Source organism: Lissotriton vulgaris, chromosome 10, assembly GCF_964263255.1.
Source record: "Lissotriton vulgaris chromosome 10, aLisVul1.2, whole genome shotgun sequence".
NCBI lineage: Eukaryota > Metazoa > Chordata > Amphibia > Caudata > Salamandridae > Lissotriton > Lissotriton vulgaris.
Genome location: NC_141698.1, coordinates 1001949373 through 1001967041, shown reverse-complemented (window position 1 = coordinate 1001967041; position 17669 = coordinate 1001949373). Strand labels below are relative to the sequence as shown.

The window sequence follows — 17669 nt, the reverse complement described above, 5'->3', positions numbered from 1 at the left end:
TTATAAACACCATTCTGACACACTGATGGGCACTGTGAGAAACTCGCACTGCTTTCAGTCTCGCCTCCAGGGCTCTCAATCGTGGCCTGTTATAAACACCTAGAGGTGACTCTGTTCAAAGTATGCACAATACAAGAGTAATATGCCACACAAAACATACAGAAACACAAGATCCTAGAATTAGATAGCACAGTTAGGGAATGTTAGATTAAGTAAAACGTCTAATATAAACAGGAACTAAAATGCTGACTTAGATTACCTTCATGGATTTTACATTCATTATTCAGATATTGACCAGTGTTTTGCCATTACATTTAGGACATGATGGGGGCCCATTTTGAGGTAGGTTTTAAATTACTACCGTGTCTGAGACTCAGAGGGACCCAGCCCACACACAGCCCTGCACATGGGTTCACTGCAGTGAAAGGATGCATGTTCATGGAGAAACACTGACCTCCGGGGCGTGTTGCAAGGGAGAGAACGCGAAAGAGAGCGACAAGAAGATAGAGGGAGAGACAAAAAGAGAGAGAGGGGCAGACTGAGAAAAAAAGAGTGAGAGAGAGAGGCGAGCGAGAAGAGTTCAAATGAGGGAGAATTAGGTGAGGAGGGGAAGAGGCTGGTCTGCCAGTGCAAAAGGAGAGAGAATGGGGTAGACACAGGCGAGAGAGAAGAGGTGAATGAGTTAAGAACTCGTGTAGGTGAATTTTTTAATCCTATTTTTACATTTACCATATGTCTTCTTCATTCATGAGACAATCTGATGCCTTGCTGGCACACAGCCACAGGTTCAGTCTCCCAGATCTGAGGGCTGCTGCTTCTCTGTTTTGGATACTAAGGAGGGGAGCTTACCCACTCTGTATTTACGATGCCCCAGCAGTGAGACTCTGTTTCGGAAACTTCTTAAATCAAGACTGTTTGTTATGGATTTTTCGGAGTTGGTGACTGGATTCTGTGCCTTTAGGATAGCGCCAAGACACTCACTGGAGTAGCCTTTGAGCTCTACAAATCCATTCATTCATTCGCTCGTGCCAGTTTTAAATAGGAAGGTTATTTTCACTTCCATCAGTTGACCTTTTTCCTGACTAATAAACTGCTTAAAATATTTTAAACATGTCTCACAATGCATGTTTAGTTTCTTGTGTGTGTAGTTATGTTGTTTTTTGCATTTCACAATCCGCACGATGCTTCCACAACTGGGTCCAGTGCAGGAAGCAGGCAGCAAAAAAACCAAGCGGGAAGAGTCCGAGTTTTAGTCTATGCAAATCGGAAGCCAAAAATTGAAAATATTTACCTAAGCAGTTCCGAGCAAACAACCATAAGTCAAGCACAAAAATCCCCCATACTCACCAGCTCTTTGATTTTTAAACAAAAGTCGAAATAATCCCCTTCCCCTATTTGTTATGACTATTTGCCCATTTTTTTTTAATAATAGTCACATTTTATACGTTGGTTTCATTACAGTGGACTAGGGAGAGGGAAGTGACAAAAACGATGGTATGGGGGGCACTTTTTTAATACCCCCAGTGGCCTCTGAAGAGGGCGTGGCCAACGGCTAGAGCAGTCGACCTCGAAGATCGGGAACCGGGTTTGAGTCTCGGGCTCTCAGCAGTGACTCTCAACAACCTGTGATTCTGGGCAACCTGTGATTCTGGGCAAATCACTTAATCATCACTTATTCTCCCCGTGCCTAACAAAATGAATGTGTCCGTCTGAAACGCAGCTGGTGCTCATGTAAAGCGCTTTGATACCTTCTAGTCGAGTTTGCACTATACAGAACTCCCTCCCAAAAAAAACCTCCACTTTCACGAAATATTTTATTGGATGCGAAAAACAGCACTTACTCCTCTGACCAAATGGAAATCAGGGTCTGAAACTTGAGTGCTGCCGCGTTACAGAAGCTTCATTAGTTACTCTCGGATCACAGAACTGTCAAGCGGGCCCATGCATATGGGACTGACTCCTTCTGCCACAATTATCCAGAATGTGACAGTGAATGATGCTAGGGGTTAGCTAAACAAGACCATGTCTCCCCAGCTCTTAGCACATCATTGGTTGCCTGTACTGTACGTCAGAGGAATTTATTAAAATCAATGTGCCTGCTACACAAAGCCTTGTACTCTGATAAGCGGCCATTTTTGTTTTCTCACTCTACTTGGTATTACCCTCAACGTGCTCTCCCTCACAATATGGACATTGGACGCTCTTCGATTTGTGGTGGGGGAGGTCTTTTCAGTAGCAGCGCACTGGCACCTGCTAAACTTTCACAGGCTCTTAAATCCTGGCTGTACCCATGGGAACAGATTTCTGGTTAACTCTAAAAAATCAAGAGTCCTCTGGTATACATCTGTGCTTTGTAAATAATTTCACAAAATATTAAAAGTCCTGGTTTTTTTTTTTTTTAAAAAAAGCACTTTGCATGCTGGGAATTTCTGAGCCAGTACTTAGAATCTTAACTCAAAACGACAAGACCCATAATGCAAAAGCACCAAACGGTGAAGTAAGTCGACGTCCAACAGCAAAAAAAAAAAAAAAAGTCGTGATTACTATTCAAGAGGAGCGTTCCAGATCCAGCCACTAAATCGCGGTATAATTCACAGCATGTGAATCCAGAAAAGATTCATGCTGCAAAACACACGTTAGGCTAAAAAGCCAGAACTGAGTGAAGGAGTAACTAATAAACTTGAGTTTTTTTTAAGCCATTCATATTTCAGATTAAATTGATCTGCTGGGGGCAGATTCTAGCTCAGCCCTGATAGGGCCACTTTTGCCCAGACTTCCCTCTGGTTCAGTTTTGCCAAGAGGGTTGTGAGCAGAGAGAATCCACTGACCCCTTCTGATCCACGAGGTTGAGTTGAAAATACACTCCGAGCTAGTAAAGTAGGATTAAAATATGTCAACAGCCCTGGCAAAAAAGACAAGACTGATTTATGAAATAGGAGTTGCAGCTTGGTACTGCATTTTGTATAACAGTAACAGTAACCCTTCGGACACCCAGCAGCCAGCCCTCCCCACTCCAAAGATCAGAAAAGGAACAGTGCATGGACACATTATTTATTCCCATAAACATGGTTCAAAAAAGGGAATCACATGAGAGGCATTCTTTTTTTTATTTATCAGTAAATAAATAAATGCTGCCTGCGCTATTTTGTAGTCACGGATAAACTTCATCACACATCCTTGGAATCTCACAATATCTAAACTCTTACACCTTATTGGTTTATCCACTTTTGTTCCCACTTGCAGGAAGTTACTCAAATAATTACACTTAACTCTTATCAACTTAATCTACTACTAGAAACTGGAGGAAATGCTTCAGAGCACAAGACTGACCTAAAAACCAACAAGTTCACAAGAATAAACCACTGGGTTAATCATAACGATGGGTTACAGAATAGAGTGATACACACCATAAAGAGCTTCAACGCCTCCTGAGGGATAGTAAGCGCTATATAAATGTAATTTCAATACATGCATGCAGTAACAAAAGACTTTTAGCCGCTGCAGCCATGCTATCATGCCTTTTTTTTTAGTATCTTACATGTAGTGAATATCATTGCCAAAAAGCATTGGAAAAACCAATTGGGTGCCGAAGGTGTGACCTATTGGCTTTGCCAATGCTTGATAATTAAGTTATAAGGAAATCAAAATTAGGCTATTCATCTTATTCCCACATTATTAGTGAGTGTTTGCTGCAGTGTGACAAGGGAAGTTGAGGCGGTGAAGATGCAAATATGGGACTTGAGCTTCCATCCAAGGGCCGGATATGGAATATCAAGTTCTCACCCAGGTGGTGAATCTGACTTATGGCAGGGTTCCCCACTGTCATCTCTATAGGTGAGCAATTCAAAGTTCACCAGCAAAGAGACCTGAGTCACAGAGCAATATCAAGATATGCCAAAGATCACATTTGGTAAAGAAAAGGCGCTTGGATTGAATCTCCATACTCCTGGTTCCACAGCTGAAAATGTAACCACCAGCCAAATCCCTCCCCAAATGTAGAAGTGTCCCTTCACTGCACCCCATCGAAGCCATCTCTTGTGGTTATGATCAGGCAGAGGAGGAAGGCTGTGGACACTTTTTGTTCTATTTGAAAGCTGTTCAAGCGCCTTCCTTTCTAGAGCCAACGCCCTCTGCGATCCACCCCATGTTAACATGTGACACAAACCTCGTCAAATGACATGAAAAGGCTGACCATCTGTAATCAAATATGTATTTAATAGGTTTTCCAAATGAAGACGCACTTTAAAAGGGAAAAAAGGCTACTGAAATGAAGAACATTTTTAGCAAAAGTACACCATGTTGGGTCCACTAGAATTGGTGCATCATGCTTATGACCGGTGCATTTGGGACGTAATGGAAGGAGACAGACCAAGATGGTCTACTAAGCAGGAATTATTATGCTAACCTACTTCAAGCCTTCACCTCCACCCTCTGGTGTAACCAAAGTGGTGAACATTGTGGAGGTTATGTTAAGAACAAGAAGCAGACAGCAGGCAGAATCACAAAGGATGGGCAAATGTGTTTGCAAAATAGTAGCCATACCAAAAGGACTAGCTTTAGTCTTTTTGTGATTGCCAGTCTGACCGCAAATGGCAAAAACAAGCAGGCTGGTCCTCAACTCTGGGGTGAGATGATGCCATCACTGAGCATGCAGCCAGGTGAGGTGTTCTTTAAAAATCTCTGAGAACTGAAGTGTAAAAAATACCTTCTACCAGGAGCTGGGACATCTAAAGCCAAGCAAGGACGTGAGGTGGGGAAGGGGGGTGGCCCTTTCACACTGGCTGTACTCCGGCTAGCAGGGCCCCACATGTACCCCACTCTTAACTACCCTCTCACAATACCTCCTATCGAGAACCTTACATTCAAGATCATTTGCTCAGTCCTTACTCCAAGAACCCACCCGAAGGCGCTGAACTGCTGTAGCTCAGATATCTGACCACCAGTAGACAGTGTGTACCTTTATGATCTGCACCTAGTAACAAAAGGCACTGATTGCGAAGAACTCCTGCCCTTTGACTTAGCAGAAAACAGCAAATATATCCATCCATAAGTAATAAAACCAAACCTGTTGCAACGAACATTTACTTATTGATGGAATAAGCGTGAAGAATCTGTCACGTAAACTCATGAAACTATTCAAATGTATTAGAATGAGCTACCGATGCCAGTCAACCCCTGGTGGCATGACATGTTTTATGCAGCAGAACGAATCCCTCTAAGCAGTGCCATGGAACTGAGAAAGACAGACACATTTCTGGTAGAGGAGAAAACACACTATACTCACCCTGCATAAAAGCGCCTGCAGAAGCTCGGGAGGATCTTTTCAGAAGCCCAGGGTGTCCTCCTCTTCGATTTGTCCTGGTCACATATTCCCACCACCCTCAGCACCGGTCGCGCCCTGCACAGTAACAGGTCGCAGAAAATACCACGAGCATCACTCAGGAAAAGTCAGGAGTAGCAGGATTCGATGGCCAATTTCCAAATTTCCAATGAATATGGCTTGGGCTAAAAAAGACCAGGTGAAAAGTACTTCCCATAACCCAAGGTAAGTTACATCTCTGGCAGTAGTAGCATTATGGCTAGGAACAGAGCGGTCTCTGGTCGCTGAGCTAGGTGGCGAGCGTGGTGACACCGCAGCAGTCGCGATATGCAGTAGGGCATTGTCCATTTCTGGCAGCACTCAAGGGGTGGACTCTGCGTGGTCCGACGCACGAGACGTGGATTACACACTGCACCACAATTAGCCCTTCCCCAAGACGGTGTGAGAGCCAATCAGCGGCTCTGCGGCCAGTCTGGTCGCCGCTGCTATTCCGAGTCAGGAAAGAGTGAGGAAATGATGTTTGATGGAGATAAAGTCAACGCCAATGTTCTGCAATGAATCGAATGGAAAAACATCTTTGTGTAAAAAGCAAGACCTACTTTGCCCCCTGCTGTCTTCAAGACCAGGCGTTTGTGAGCAGTGTTCAGATACAGCGCGCTGTAGACACTGGGGACCACTTAGTAAAGCCGCTCAGTGCATCGGGGTGGTTGCAAAGTCTTGTTAAAATAAAAGTTTAGCCAACAAGGGACATTATTAGGCCCCTGCACGATCTCACCAGCCGCCACTTTGTTGGTAGAAGTGAAGAGCTGGAAGTCGTCAAGCCTTGCATTGTTGTGTGTCACGGATCCCAAGGGGACCAAGATAACATGGCGAACTCCGTGCAGGTCAACCTCGCCACGCGTGGGCCCCGCAAGCACCGGAGGGGGTGTGAACCCTGCAAATGTTCTGCAAGGCTCCATGCCCCCATCAGCCAGGGAAGCCACTGAGGTTTGCATCAGTATCACGGGTAGTGACAGCAACCAATATTAATGGATATTGGACCATATCACAAATTTTGCAACAACAATGCATGGCCAAGTTCTCTGAAAGCTGATAGGCTTTCGTGGTCAGTGCCCTGGGACAGGGTCATTAATCATTCTTCTGTCAAACAGGATTTTTTATAACACGTCGGGAAAGAGATAGAGCAAGGCCATTTGAATACAGTTACCTCATCTGTAAAAAGTAAACTAACCAAGTTGAGCGCTTGCTATGAGCTTCTAAGCGCTGCCACTATTATTTGCAAATTAACCCGTGAAGAAGGAAGCATTACGAGGGACTGTACTTTGTGCCTCTCCAATAAAGAAAAGAGGTTCACTCTTAAAGGGTTTTGCTCACATAAATGCAACATGCGCAAATTGCAAAACATCGCAGCTGCCCTAAATAGCAGATGCTGATACACAGAATCACTGTTTGTGGACTTCTGTCAGTGCTGATGGCACTTACCATAGAAGAAAATCAGCCAGTTGGACAGATTTTCTGGCTATGCCAGTATGGGCGGGTCTCCGCAAAAAGGAATGTTCTCATTGGAGGTATCATTGACAAAGTTGTAACTTTGGGAATATTTACAAACATTGGCAATGTCTCCCTCCACCCCCCATTTACCGCATTTTTAAACTTGTGCCTACATTAAGTATATGTAAGTCTTGCAAAGAATGTGGCAATGTGTACAAAGCGTCATCGGCGAGTTGTTTGAAATGTAGGTATGTTTTCCATGTGAAAAAACAGAAAGAAGATGCAACTGCACGTTCATGGTCACCACTCTGGCTAAATGTATCCTTCTTGTACTTGACTAGAACTTTTAACCCTGGCATTGCATTAGTTTTGTCCTTAATCTGTGGTGACACAACAGACATGAGCAAGTGCAATAGCTGTGCTTAATTTGAGATGGTTTTTCCGGTACTTGGCACTTAATAGTCAACACCTGTACTCATGAGAGTCTGTACCATGGTGGCGGCGACTGTCTAATTTAGAGATGAGCCAAACACACAAGGTGATGGACGGAATGTTGCACATTGGCAAAACATTCACCCCCAGTCACAGATCTGAGTTTAATCCATTGTTATTTTGCTCACCACTCCACCCCTGTTCATACATGGCCATATGCAAATCAGTCTGACCCTGTGCCTCATGCGAACAGTCTAGCCCAAACTGCCAAGCCATGTCTTCCCTGGACCGGAATCAAGCATCCTAGGACCGGTTTCTGGCTATCAACCATCATCAGCCAGGATATTTTGACTCCAGTGGCGTAGCGAACAGGGGACCAACGTCTGGGCATACCCTTCCCACATAGGGCAAACAGCAAAACACACAAGGTGATGGACGGAATGTTGCACATTGGCAAAACATTCACCCCCAGTCACAGAACTGGGTTTAATCCATTGTTACTTTGCTCACCACGCCAGCCCAGTTCAGACAATGCCATATGTCCGGTCCTACGATGCTTGTTTCCAGTCCAGGTAGGACCTGGCTTGGCAGTTCGGGCTGGACTGTTTCCATGGCGCACAGGGTCAAGACTGATTTGCATATGGCTGGGTTCAAACTGGAATGGCATGCTGAGCAAAAAAACGATGGATTTAGGCCCAGATATCTGTACTGGGGGGAATGTATGACTTTTTCCGCATTCTGTCCATCAACTGTTGTTTTTGCATTTGTCACCCCGAGTGGGACAGGTATGCTTAGACGTGAGTCCCGTGCTCTCCATGCCACTGGAATCAAGCTATCCTGGTTGATGAGGGCTGAAGGTCCTACGATGCTTGTTTCCAGTCCAGGGAGGACCTGGCTTGGCAGTTCAGGCTGGGCTGTTCCCATGGGGCAGAGGGTCAAGACTGATTTGCAAATGGCTGGGATCAAACTGGAATGGTATGGTGAGCAAAAAACGATGGATTTAGGCCCAGATCTCTGTACTGGGGTGAATGTATGACATTGTTCTGCATTCTGGCCATCAACTGTTGTTTTTGCATTTAGAGATGAGCACAACAACAGATGCTTATTAATTCAAGGTACATTATAATGACTATTACCGGTGCCCATGCCATTCTTATAGGTTTGAGGGCCTGGAATAGTGTGAATAGTCACACTTTTAGGAGGGTGATAGTTCATAGTTGTGTTGGTGCTGTCTTGAGCAGCACCAGCCAGAGCAATGGTAGTGCAAGCTGTAGTGGCCTCCTGGTGAGGTCTCCGGCACTTATTTTTTACAAATTAAGCTCCAATAGAAGGATCTGGTTGTATGTGCACTTCAACAAAAAACGTTCAGCTGGTTTGATACAGATTACAAGCAAGTTCCAGTCTTCAGATGTCGCAGAACAAGATTTAGGGCTGAATCAGGCTGCAATACACACAGAAGGAATAGAAAGACGTCCAGGCAGGGTCTTAAAGCAAAAATATGGTTAATGTAGAGGATTATTGCAGTTTTGGCCACAAGAAAGCAGGGTCTGAAGCCATGAGAAACATGATTTAAACATCACTTGCAACTGAGAAAACTAAATACCTCAGTTCAGTGATAAAGTGGCTCGTCATACACAGGAGGGAAATGATGTGCATGTGGTATAAAACAGTCAATAAACGCAGGCTAGCTTTAGGAGCCTACACTGCCCACCAACTTGCTGAAAAAGCAAGTCTGGCTAAGCACAATCTATGACTTCTACTAGTCGTCACAACTGGCGACTAGGAGAAGGCCATACTCCAGAGCGAAGAGATAATGGGGATCTGTGAGTCCTGATGAAGGCAGGCAAACCATTTGGGTATAAACATATCAGCCAAAACATGTTGACCTAGAGATGGTAAGGTGATAATGTCCCAGAGACCACCTGTATTTTCATTTGATTTTAACCCAGTCAAAGAGAACTATTGAGTTCAAAATATCATGTGGACAAATTATTGTGTCACGAATATCAAGGACAAAAATATTATGAAGTTTTACTATACTTAACTCCACATATATGTACTGTGACAATGTATATATCTCCAAGGTACGTAGATGTGGAGTCAATAATAGTAAATCTATACTTACATATTGGCACTTACCTTGTCAACATTTTGATCCTTGATATTTTTGACTCAATGTTCTATCCACATAATAGTTTTGTCCTCGATATTCCACCAGTGATCGATGAAGCATGCCAAAAAAGTGGGTGACGGCTAAGCCCACAAAGTAGAGCGATCCCCTTAGAAGGCAGTGACAATGCCTTAGAACCTTCATCAAACTCTTAGTGTGGTACATTGTAATTGTAAAGCCAGTTGACGATCCATTCCTCTCTCCTCCCCGTGGTATGTCCGCGTACCCATTTTCTTCCCATAATGATTTTTTTCACAATTTCTGTTTTTTTAATAAAGTTTTTAAAATCCTACAGATTTAAGAAGCAACAATTTAACTTGTATTATTAAGTGTGGTAGGGCGGGTTTGATAAACAGGCGAGTTGGCTGTATGTATTTTCGAAAAGGAAGATTTTTATTGTCAACAGTGGAAGGAATGGGGGGTGTCAGGTAGTTTTTCCTCTTGTTCTTCTCCCTCGGTGTCTTGAGATGACCTTGAACTTGACAGGGATCCCAAAGGTGATGTTTCCGGTTCTTCTTCCTTGGTGGCAAGGTGATCACCCCGGAGGCTCATAGGAGGGAAAAGAGGAAGCCGTCAGATAGGGATTTTAATTGTTATTGAATGTTTTTTCTACCCTCACTACACCCTTTTGGTGTTGAAAGTACTCCTCTTCTGGACTGGGGTTTTCAGGTTAGTGAAAGGAGGGGGGGGGTTATTCACTGCCTAGGGGAATTACATGCAGTGCTCTCTCTGCGTATGGTCCTTCTATTTATCACACACAAATTAAAGAGTTGACGAAGGAAGGACCACATGGTTCCTTAATTAGCGGGGTCCTTACTAACTAACAAGTATACTCTAAGGTCTCCTCCAATATTCATGCAAAACAAATCAAAATTTAAGGAGTGACGGTTCCCTTACCCGTAGCCCACCCCGTTCTCACCACCCGCTTTCCACAACCCACCTCCCAGTTCCCTCGAGCCGCTTTCACTCACCGGCTCTGCCGCAACTCTCCAGAGTTGCGGCCGCTCCCCAGCATCCTCCGGAGGACACCACCAGTCCTCACACCAGTCCTCCTCCGGTTCTCCTGAGGGTCTCGCCTCCACTGTCTCGGGTCCTGCGTCTTCGGTCTTGGGTCCAGCGTCTTCGGTCTCAGCTCCACTTTCCGATGGCCACACCCAGGGTCTGTCCTTACTCCTCGACTTCCTTCCTGTCGTCAGCGCGCCACCGGTCTCAGACGCCTCCCCTCGAGTTAGGTCTACTTTCATTGGATTGGAGGCAGTGCTTCCGGGGTCAATCTTGGTCACTTCCGGGTTACCTTTGACGTTGGCGTTTTGCTGTGAACAAATAGGAGAGGGGCATGGTTGTTGTAGTCCACTTACAGAGTCCTGTTTTTGGCGCAGAGTCCGTTTCTGCATATCCTCCCACGGTGATACCCCGGTGAGTCCTTCGGTACGTCCGCACTTCCTCACATTAAGTATCAACTTTTATGATCACCATTAATTCTCCATTTGTCTGGTGCGTATAAACTTTCCTGTTCATTCTTTATAGGTTCTTAGGATTTCTCCTGATAATAAATTCTCAATATTCAGGGTTTACCATTTATAGATCCTCTAAATTATACATATTAATTCTGTAGATTTGAGCAAATTCTATATTATTCACATCATCATTAGAATTAAACAGCTTATGACAATTTCATCAGTTTCTCCAGTGATAAATCGTCTATGTAACTCCTGAATACCTTGCTCAGCATTTACTATCCAGATGTATTCATGCATCTGATAAACTCTCCAAATCTAATCAAGGGAGGGGCTCCACGTTCATTATTATAATACCAGCTATATTCCTGGGTACTGTAAAAGGTGCTCATTTTTAGCTTCATTATAAGTATTTAAATATGAGTGTGAGGGAGGCTTGGTTCTTTATACATTCTATACATTTCTTCTTATCACAAATATGTTACAATTGTGCTCATAATTTTGTTTTCTGTAATTGTTTTAGTCATAAAAATTGTTTTGCTTCACACAAATTCTACATATTACCCGTCAACACAGTGCTTAATTTGAGCTGGTGGTTTCCAGTGCTCAGTACCGGCACTTAATCATCAACATCAGCGCTTTTCATGAGGACCAGTTAAGGACAGATTCATTTATAGTAGGCATGGAGAGATCGAGTAATTTGCCCAAAATCACAGGATGTTAAGCAGACATCGAGACTCGAACTTGGTTCCCCAGCGCCGAAGGTGGCAGCTCTGACCATTTAGCCACATCCTTCCCCCACCTTCATAGTTAGAAGTTGGTTCTGTTATAGGCAGCACTAATAAGAGCAATGGGCTGGGGCAAATTGCCGCCCGACGGGATCCCCGACACGTACGTTTTTTTTTTTACAAGTTAACCAATGCATCAATAGAATATCTCCGTAATTTTATTCTTCATGAATTGTCTATTTCTTTGCTTTCATCTGCATTCCCCATGTTTACAACAAACCTTCAAGTTTCTTACTACCATGCAGTCGCTGATTGTAACTTTAGAAATAAGTTAGGAGCGAACATGTTGATGTGAGGCTTTCTTTACTTTCTGTCCTCATCCTCAGTCCACCTTATCTTGGTGAGACTGTTGTTTTTTTCCTATATTGGTCGTTATATTGTTGCCCTCCACAATATCTGAAAGGAGCACATATCATCACAATACTTAAATTCTGGTGAAATACCTTTTATCTTGCAACTTCAAGTACAATATCCCATGGATTTTTTTGATGAAAAATATCACCCAAAATTGCCGTTGTATGCCTGACTGATCCTGGTAAGACATATTTTTCCATTCTACTTAAGGTTCGATTACCAAGGATACCTTGGACGATGAATGTTTACGAGAAGTGCCCATTAATTGCTCGTCTGACTCTGCCCTGAAGAAGTCCATCTGTCTGGACGAAACGCGTCGGCTGTCTTTTTCAACCATGAATGATTTTTTAATACGACTTGAATACAAGAAGATAATTGAAGAAAAAAAAATAATTTGGACACGTATTCAATATTTTATTAAGTGTCTATCCTCTGGATTATATAGTGGTTCACCTTTGTAATTGTTTTAAAGATCTTACTACCATGCAGTCGCTGATTGTAACTTTAGATATAAGCTAGCTGCGAACATGTTGATGTGAGTCTTTCTTTACTTTCTGTCCTCACCCTCAGCCCTGCCTCTGGGTGCCCTTTACTGTATGATTATTTCTTGGAGGCAAGCAGAAATAGAAATAATGGTCACGAAGCAGGGACGAACGGGAGAGTCACCAGCAGGACTGGACATGGGCTGAGTAACAGTCGAGTATGAGAGTTGGCCACGGCTCATAAAAGTTCTCCCATTCTCTTCCTACAAATAAAATATCTTACAATGGAAAAACTCAGAATGGGCTACAAAGGCGTGGAATAGAGTTCAATCTGTCTACTATCTCTATTGTTCTTCCTTCATGCTGGTTTGCTTTATTTGACTATGAGGTACATGATCATCAGCCTCACTCCACTATGTTCGCATTGGGCAGAGCCATTCCTTCTGGATCTCAAAATGCTGAAGCTTCACAGACCTTAGGGATGTTCAGTTACGGTGTACATAAGAGACACAATAGTGCTGTGCAGCAGGGCTATCGGAAATCCAGCTTCAAAAAGATGCTTTCCAATTCTTTGGTTACACCAAGTGGCACGTAGAGCACACTCTGAGACTGCGCTTGGTGTCATGGGGTTCAAGAGATCCTCCTTTCTCCTACTATTGGCAGCATCACCAGTCTGGAAGAAGAGAAGACACTGTAGGGGGCAGGCACCTGCAAGAGGACATTCTGATGCTTATATGTATTCTTTCATCCATCTTTCACATCTCAGGGGCAGGTTGTCATCACAAGATGATATAGAGAAAGCATCACAGCTGACCTAAGATGAGCATCTGAAGTCCAGAACACATGGCCAGTCCACTTCTAAATCCTGGCAGTAGCGTGTGATTGTCAGCATTTAAAACTCAGAGCTACATCACCAGCGACAGCTCGCTTTGTGTGTTTTATTTAGATTGCATCCTCTGCAGAAGTTGTTTCTGGCTTCTTCTAGAGCGGTATTGTACACATGACTGTCATTCTCCATGTACTCATTTACATTGTATTTTATGGTACTAGGTTTAGGGTCCGACTTCATACTTGAGGACAAGAAGCCACTGAGTCAGGAGTTGGGCTGCTGTCCCCCGGATACTTCGGCATGGGAGAAGGCCTGTGGAGAGCACCCAAGAGCAGGCCAGAGAGGGGGTGAATTGAGAACCCTGACAGTCAAAAACATCTCCTAGTTTTTAACTTACTTTTACAACAGATATGTTCTACGTGACTTAATTGAATATTATCTTGCCCAACCCTCCTCGTGTAAGGGACACATGACCACTTCACTCAGAGGTTTTTGCTCAGGCGCTTTCACCACACAAAAAAACCTCATGCAAAAGTGCATGACTGACACAGTGCATGAAGTTAGCAGGCTCATAGGGTCCCTCCCCTGTTCTTATCTCCATCATTCTGCAAAACAGAGGTGCATGAGGGAAGAGGTTCTGGTGCTCATTGTCTTTAGCAAAGCCAAAGGGGATGATGGCCGGAGTGTGAAACATTGCAAGCACTCCCACCAGTCAACTGATCTGGGTTTAATCCATCATCATTCTTTAGCTCACTCCGCCACCCCAGTTCAGACATGTTATGTTAATAATGTTTTGTAGAGTGCTCGTTTACCGGTTGGCTTCTTGGCGCTAAATCTAGAAAAGTACCGGAAGTTTGAACAGATCAATTGTAAGACTGAATGTACAGCCAAGTTTTAAGCAATTTCCTGAATTTCAATAGATCAGTACTGGACCTGATTTCCAGAAGAACAGAATTCCATAACTTTGGGGCCAGGGTTGCAAACCTGGCTACTCCTTGTTGCTTTAACTTACAGGTAGGTGTTTACAGTAGCTGGAGGTGGGCCGAGTGAAGGTTACATAAGGGAGAATACCTGGAAATGAGACTGTCTATGAATCTAGGACCCTGACTGTGCAGTGACTTGAATATCAGGCAGCCGATCTTAAATGCACAGCGTTGAGGCATGGGAAGCCAGTGCAATTCCCTCAACAAGGGGGAGGCAAGATGCCACTCTAGGTTGCCGGTAGATCAGTCTAGCCACCTGGTTCTGGACTATCTGCAGCTGTTTCATAAGACCAGCTGGTAATCCAAGATAAATCGCGTTGGAATAATCTAGACGCAACAAGACCATCGCCATTACAACCTGTATCAATGCAGCTTGGGTCAGTAGCCTACTTATCTTTCTGATTTTACGCAGCTGGTAGGCACAAGAAGATATAATAGAACCCACATGCGATATTATGACTACAAGGCTCTTGGCAGATGAGAAGGAGTGGGAGGGGGGCCTAGTTCTCCTGGCCAGTAATGGGGCCCCCAGAATTTATGGCTGCCACCTGTCAAAATTAGTTCTGTCTTTGCTGGGTTTAGTTTTAGATGATTCCTGTCCATCCAGTGACTAATAAATCGCATGGCTGACTGAAAACCGAGACTGAGTGGGGTGAATTATCAATGGTAAAGAGCAGCTGTAAATCATAAGCATAGTTGAAAGTAACCATTTTTATGTCCTTCAATGACCTGATCAACGGGAGGAGGTACAGGTTGAATAGATGTGGGGAGAGCACAGAGCCCTGTGGCAACCCACACGTGATTCTTTGCTTATGAGACCTAAACTGGGCCAGGCGAACTGCCTGGAATCGATCCTCCAAGGAGCATATCCAACTTAAGGCTGCCCCCTGAATGCCTGCTTCCTTTACACGGTCCACCAGAATGTCATGGTTGACCGCATCAAAAGCTGCAGATAAATCCAGCAGCACCAGGGCCTGGGGAATACCCTTATCGACGTTCTCTCGTAGGGCGTCCATTACTGCAGTAATGACTGTCTCTGTGGAATCAGCGGGACGAAAGCCCGCTTGATGTGAATCAAGAAAATTAGTCTGTTCCAAAAAATTAGACAGACACTTTGCCACATGGGCCTCCAACATCTTAGCTAGATACGGGAGCAGGGAGATAGGTCGATAATTAGATAGTATCTGGGGATCAGCTCCCGTTTTTTTCAAAAGAGAGATCACAGTAGCCTCTTTGAAGGATCTGGGTACGCAACCTTGTGATAAAGAATCATTCAGCAGGGCGAGGGCAGGACCTCCTTTAAAACATGTGGAGGACAACAGTCCGTAGGGGAACCAGAGCTAACTTTAAGCAAGAGGCTGGAAAGATCTTAGTATCAAAAGGGAGAAAGGTGTCAAGAGAACATGAGTTTTTGTGTATGGAGTTCGAAGCTTCCTGGGCAATATGAATAGGAATACTGGCCTTGATGAGGGAAATTTTCTAAATGAAGAAATTGTTCATTTTATCACATAATGCTTGTGAAGGAGTAGGCTTGCTTACTACTCGGGGTTAGACAATACTTCTACGATGTTAAATATTTCTTTAGTTTGATTACTGGAAGTAAGAATTCTAGTAGAAAAGTGAACAGCTTTAGCATTTAGAATGCATTTTTTATATTCCCTCATGGCCGTTAAGTAGGTTACTTTGTCTTTTAGTAAATAGCTAAACCTCCACTTCCTTTCCGATTGGCAGAGAGCAAGTTTTTGAGATTTTAGTTCAAGGGAGAACCACCTCTGAGCCTCCAAACGGCGAGTCACTCTTAATTTATTCAATGGTGCGTGTTTGTTGCTAGTCTCCAGTAGCCAAGCTGAAATATTTTCCTCCAGGGTGTTAACATCAGCAGTATGCTTTGGCAATGTATTTGCCAAAGTACTACTTAAGTCATTTGTATCAATAGCGTTCCATTTGCGTACCCAGCCCTCCCTTTTAGTTAAGAGTTTATTTCCTGATGGGGTATTCTAAAGTAAATTTTTATCAAATAATGACATAGCCATATGCAAATCAGTCTGACCCTGTGCCTCATGGGAACAGTCCAGCCTGAACTGCCAAGCCATGTCGTCCCTGGACCGGAAACAAGCATCCTGGGACCGGTTTCTGGCTAATAAGACGTCATCAGCCAGGCTGGCTTGAATCCAGTGGCAAAATGAGCAAGGAACCCACGTCTGGGCATACCCTGCCAACTTAGGACGAACAAAGCAAAACCAAAGGGGATGATGGACGGAGTGTTGAACATTGCAGGCACTCACCCCCAGTCAACTGATCAGGGTTTAATCCATCATCATTCTTTAGCTCACTCTGCCACCCCAGTTCAGACATGGCCATATGCAAATCAGTCTGACCCTGTGTCTCATGGGAACAGTCTAGCCCAAACTGAAAAAGCCATGCCTTCCCTGGACCGGAAACAAGCGTCTGAGGACCGGTTTCTGGCTAATCAGCCGTTATCAGCCAGGCTAGCTTGAATCCAGTGGCAAAGTGAGCAAGGGACCCACGTCTGGGCATACCCTGCCAACTTAGGGCAAACAAAGCAAAACCAAAGGGGATGATGGACGGGGTGTTGAACATTGCAAGCACTCACCCCCAGTCATTGTCTTTAAACAAGATATAAACCAGGTCTGCAGTTCCTAGACAAGACTAAGTCTGATGGTTCCAAGGAAAGGAATATGCTCGGATAGGAGCCCGGGCCCTCACACGCCTGAGTGGGTGTCATGCTTCATCAATGGGCTAGCTCCTCATTGGCCTGGCGCTGCAATGCCCGACTGGCACCCACAAGGGGGCTCTTTGCCTGAGATCTTTTTGAGAATAGCCGTGCAATGAAGTGAGGGTGTGTGGACTAAATATATAGTGTAGAATTGTGAAAAAAGTTCATTAAAATAGGTAAAGAGACGCTCAGAAGCAATCAATTTAACCCCTTCCGTGCTCCCGTCGGCCAATGGCCGTCGCAGCCCCGCCCACTCAATAGAACGCCCGCACCGCGGCAGCATTGCCGCCGCGGTTACGGCGTTAATGAATGAGATCACTAGCCTAGTTAAAATCATGTTAGCTACCTCAGGATATAATGGTCCTAGATAACTTGCTGAGTTAATAATTTATTTGGTCATTGTCTTTAAACCTTCATGAGTTACCGTGACACACACGACCACAGATCAACGCAGAGTGACTCATGAGAAAACACAACGGTTCCCAGCTACAATGAGTCTAAGGGATATGAACACAGATGACCTGTCTGAGTAACTCATATAAAAACAATCCCCCTTCCAGCGATAGCATCTCCTGCATCACGTTCATTGTTCTTTGGATGAATTCCCTCCAAGGCACAATCTGCTG

General features: G+C 44.3%; 1 protein-coding gene across 2 annotated transcripts in view; it reads right to left on the bottom strand.

Annotated features, from left to right (window-relative positions):
- Window positions 1–17669, bottom strand: part of SHROOM4 (shroom family member 4) — a 308392-nt gene that overhangs the window by 146544 nt on the left and 144179 nt on the right. The window contains exon 1 of one of the 2 annotated variants that reach the window (XM_086942016.1): window positions 5285–5405. The exons of the other annotated variant lie outside the window; for it this stretch is intronic. The gene's annotated coding sequence lies outside the window, so the exon portion shown is untranslated. Of the gene's footprint in view, window positions 1–5284; window positions 5406–17669 lie in introns of those variants that run through there. 2 annotated transcript variants of the gene reach the window in all.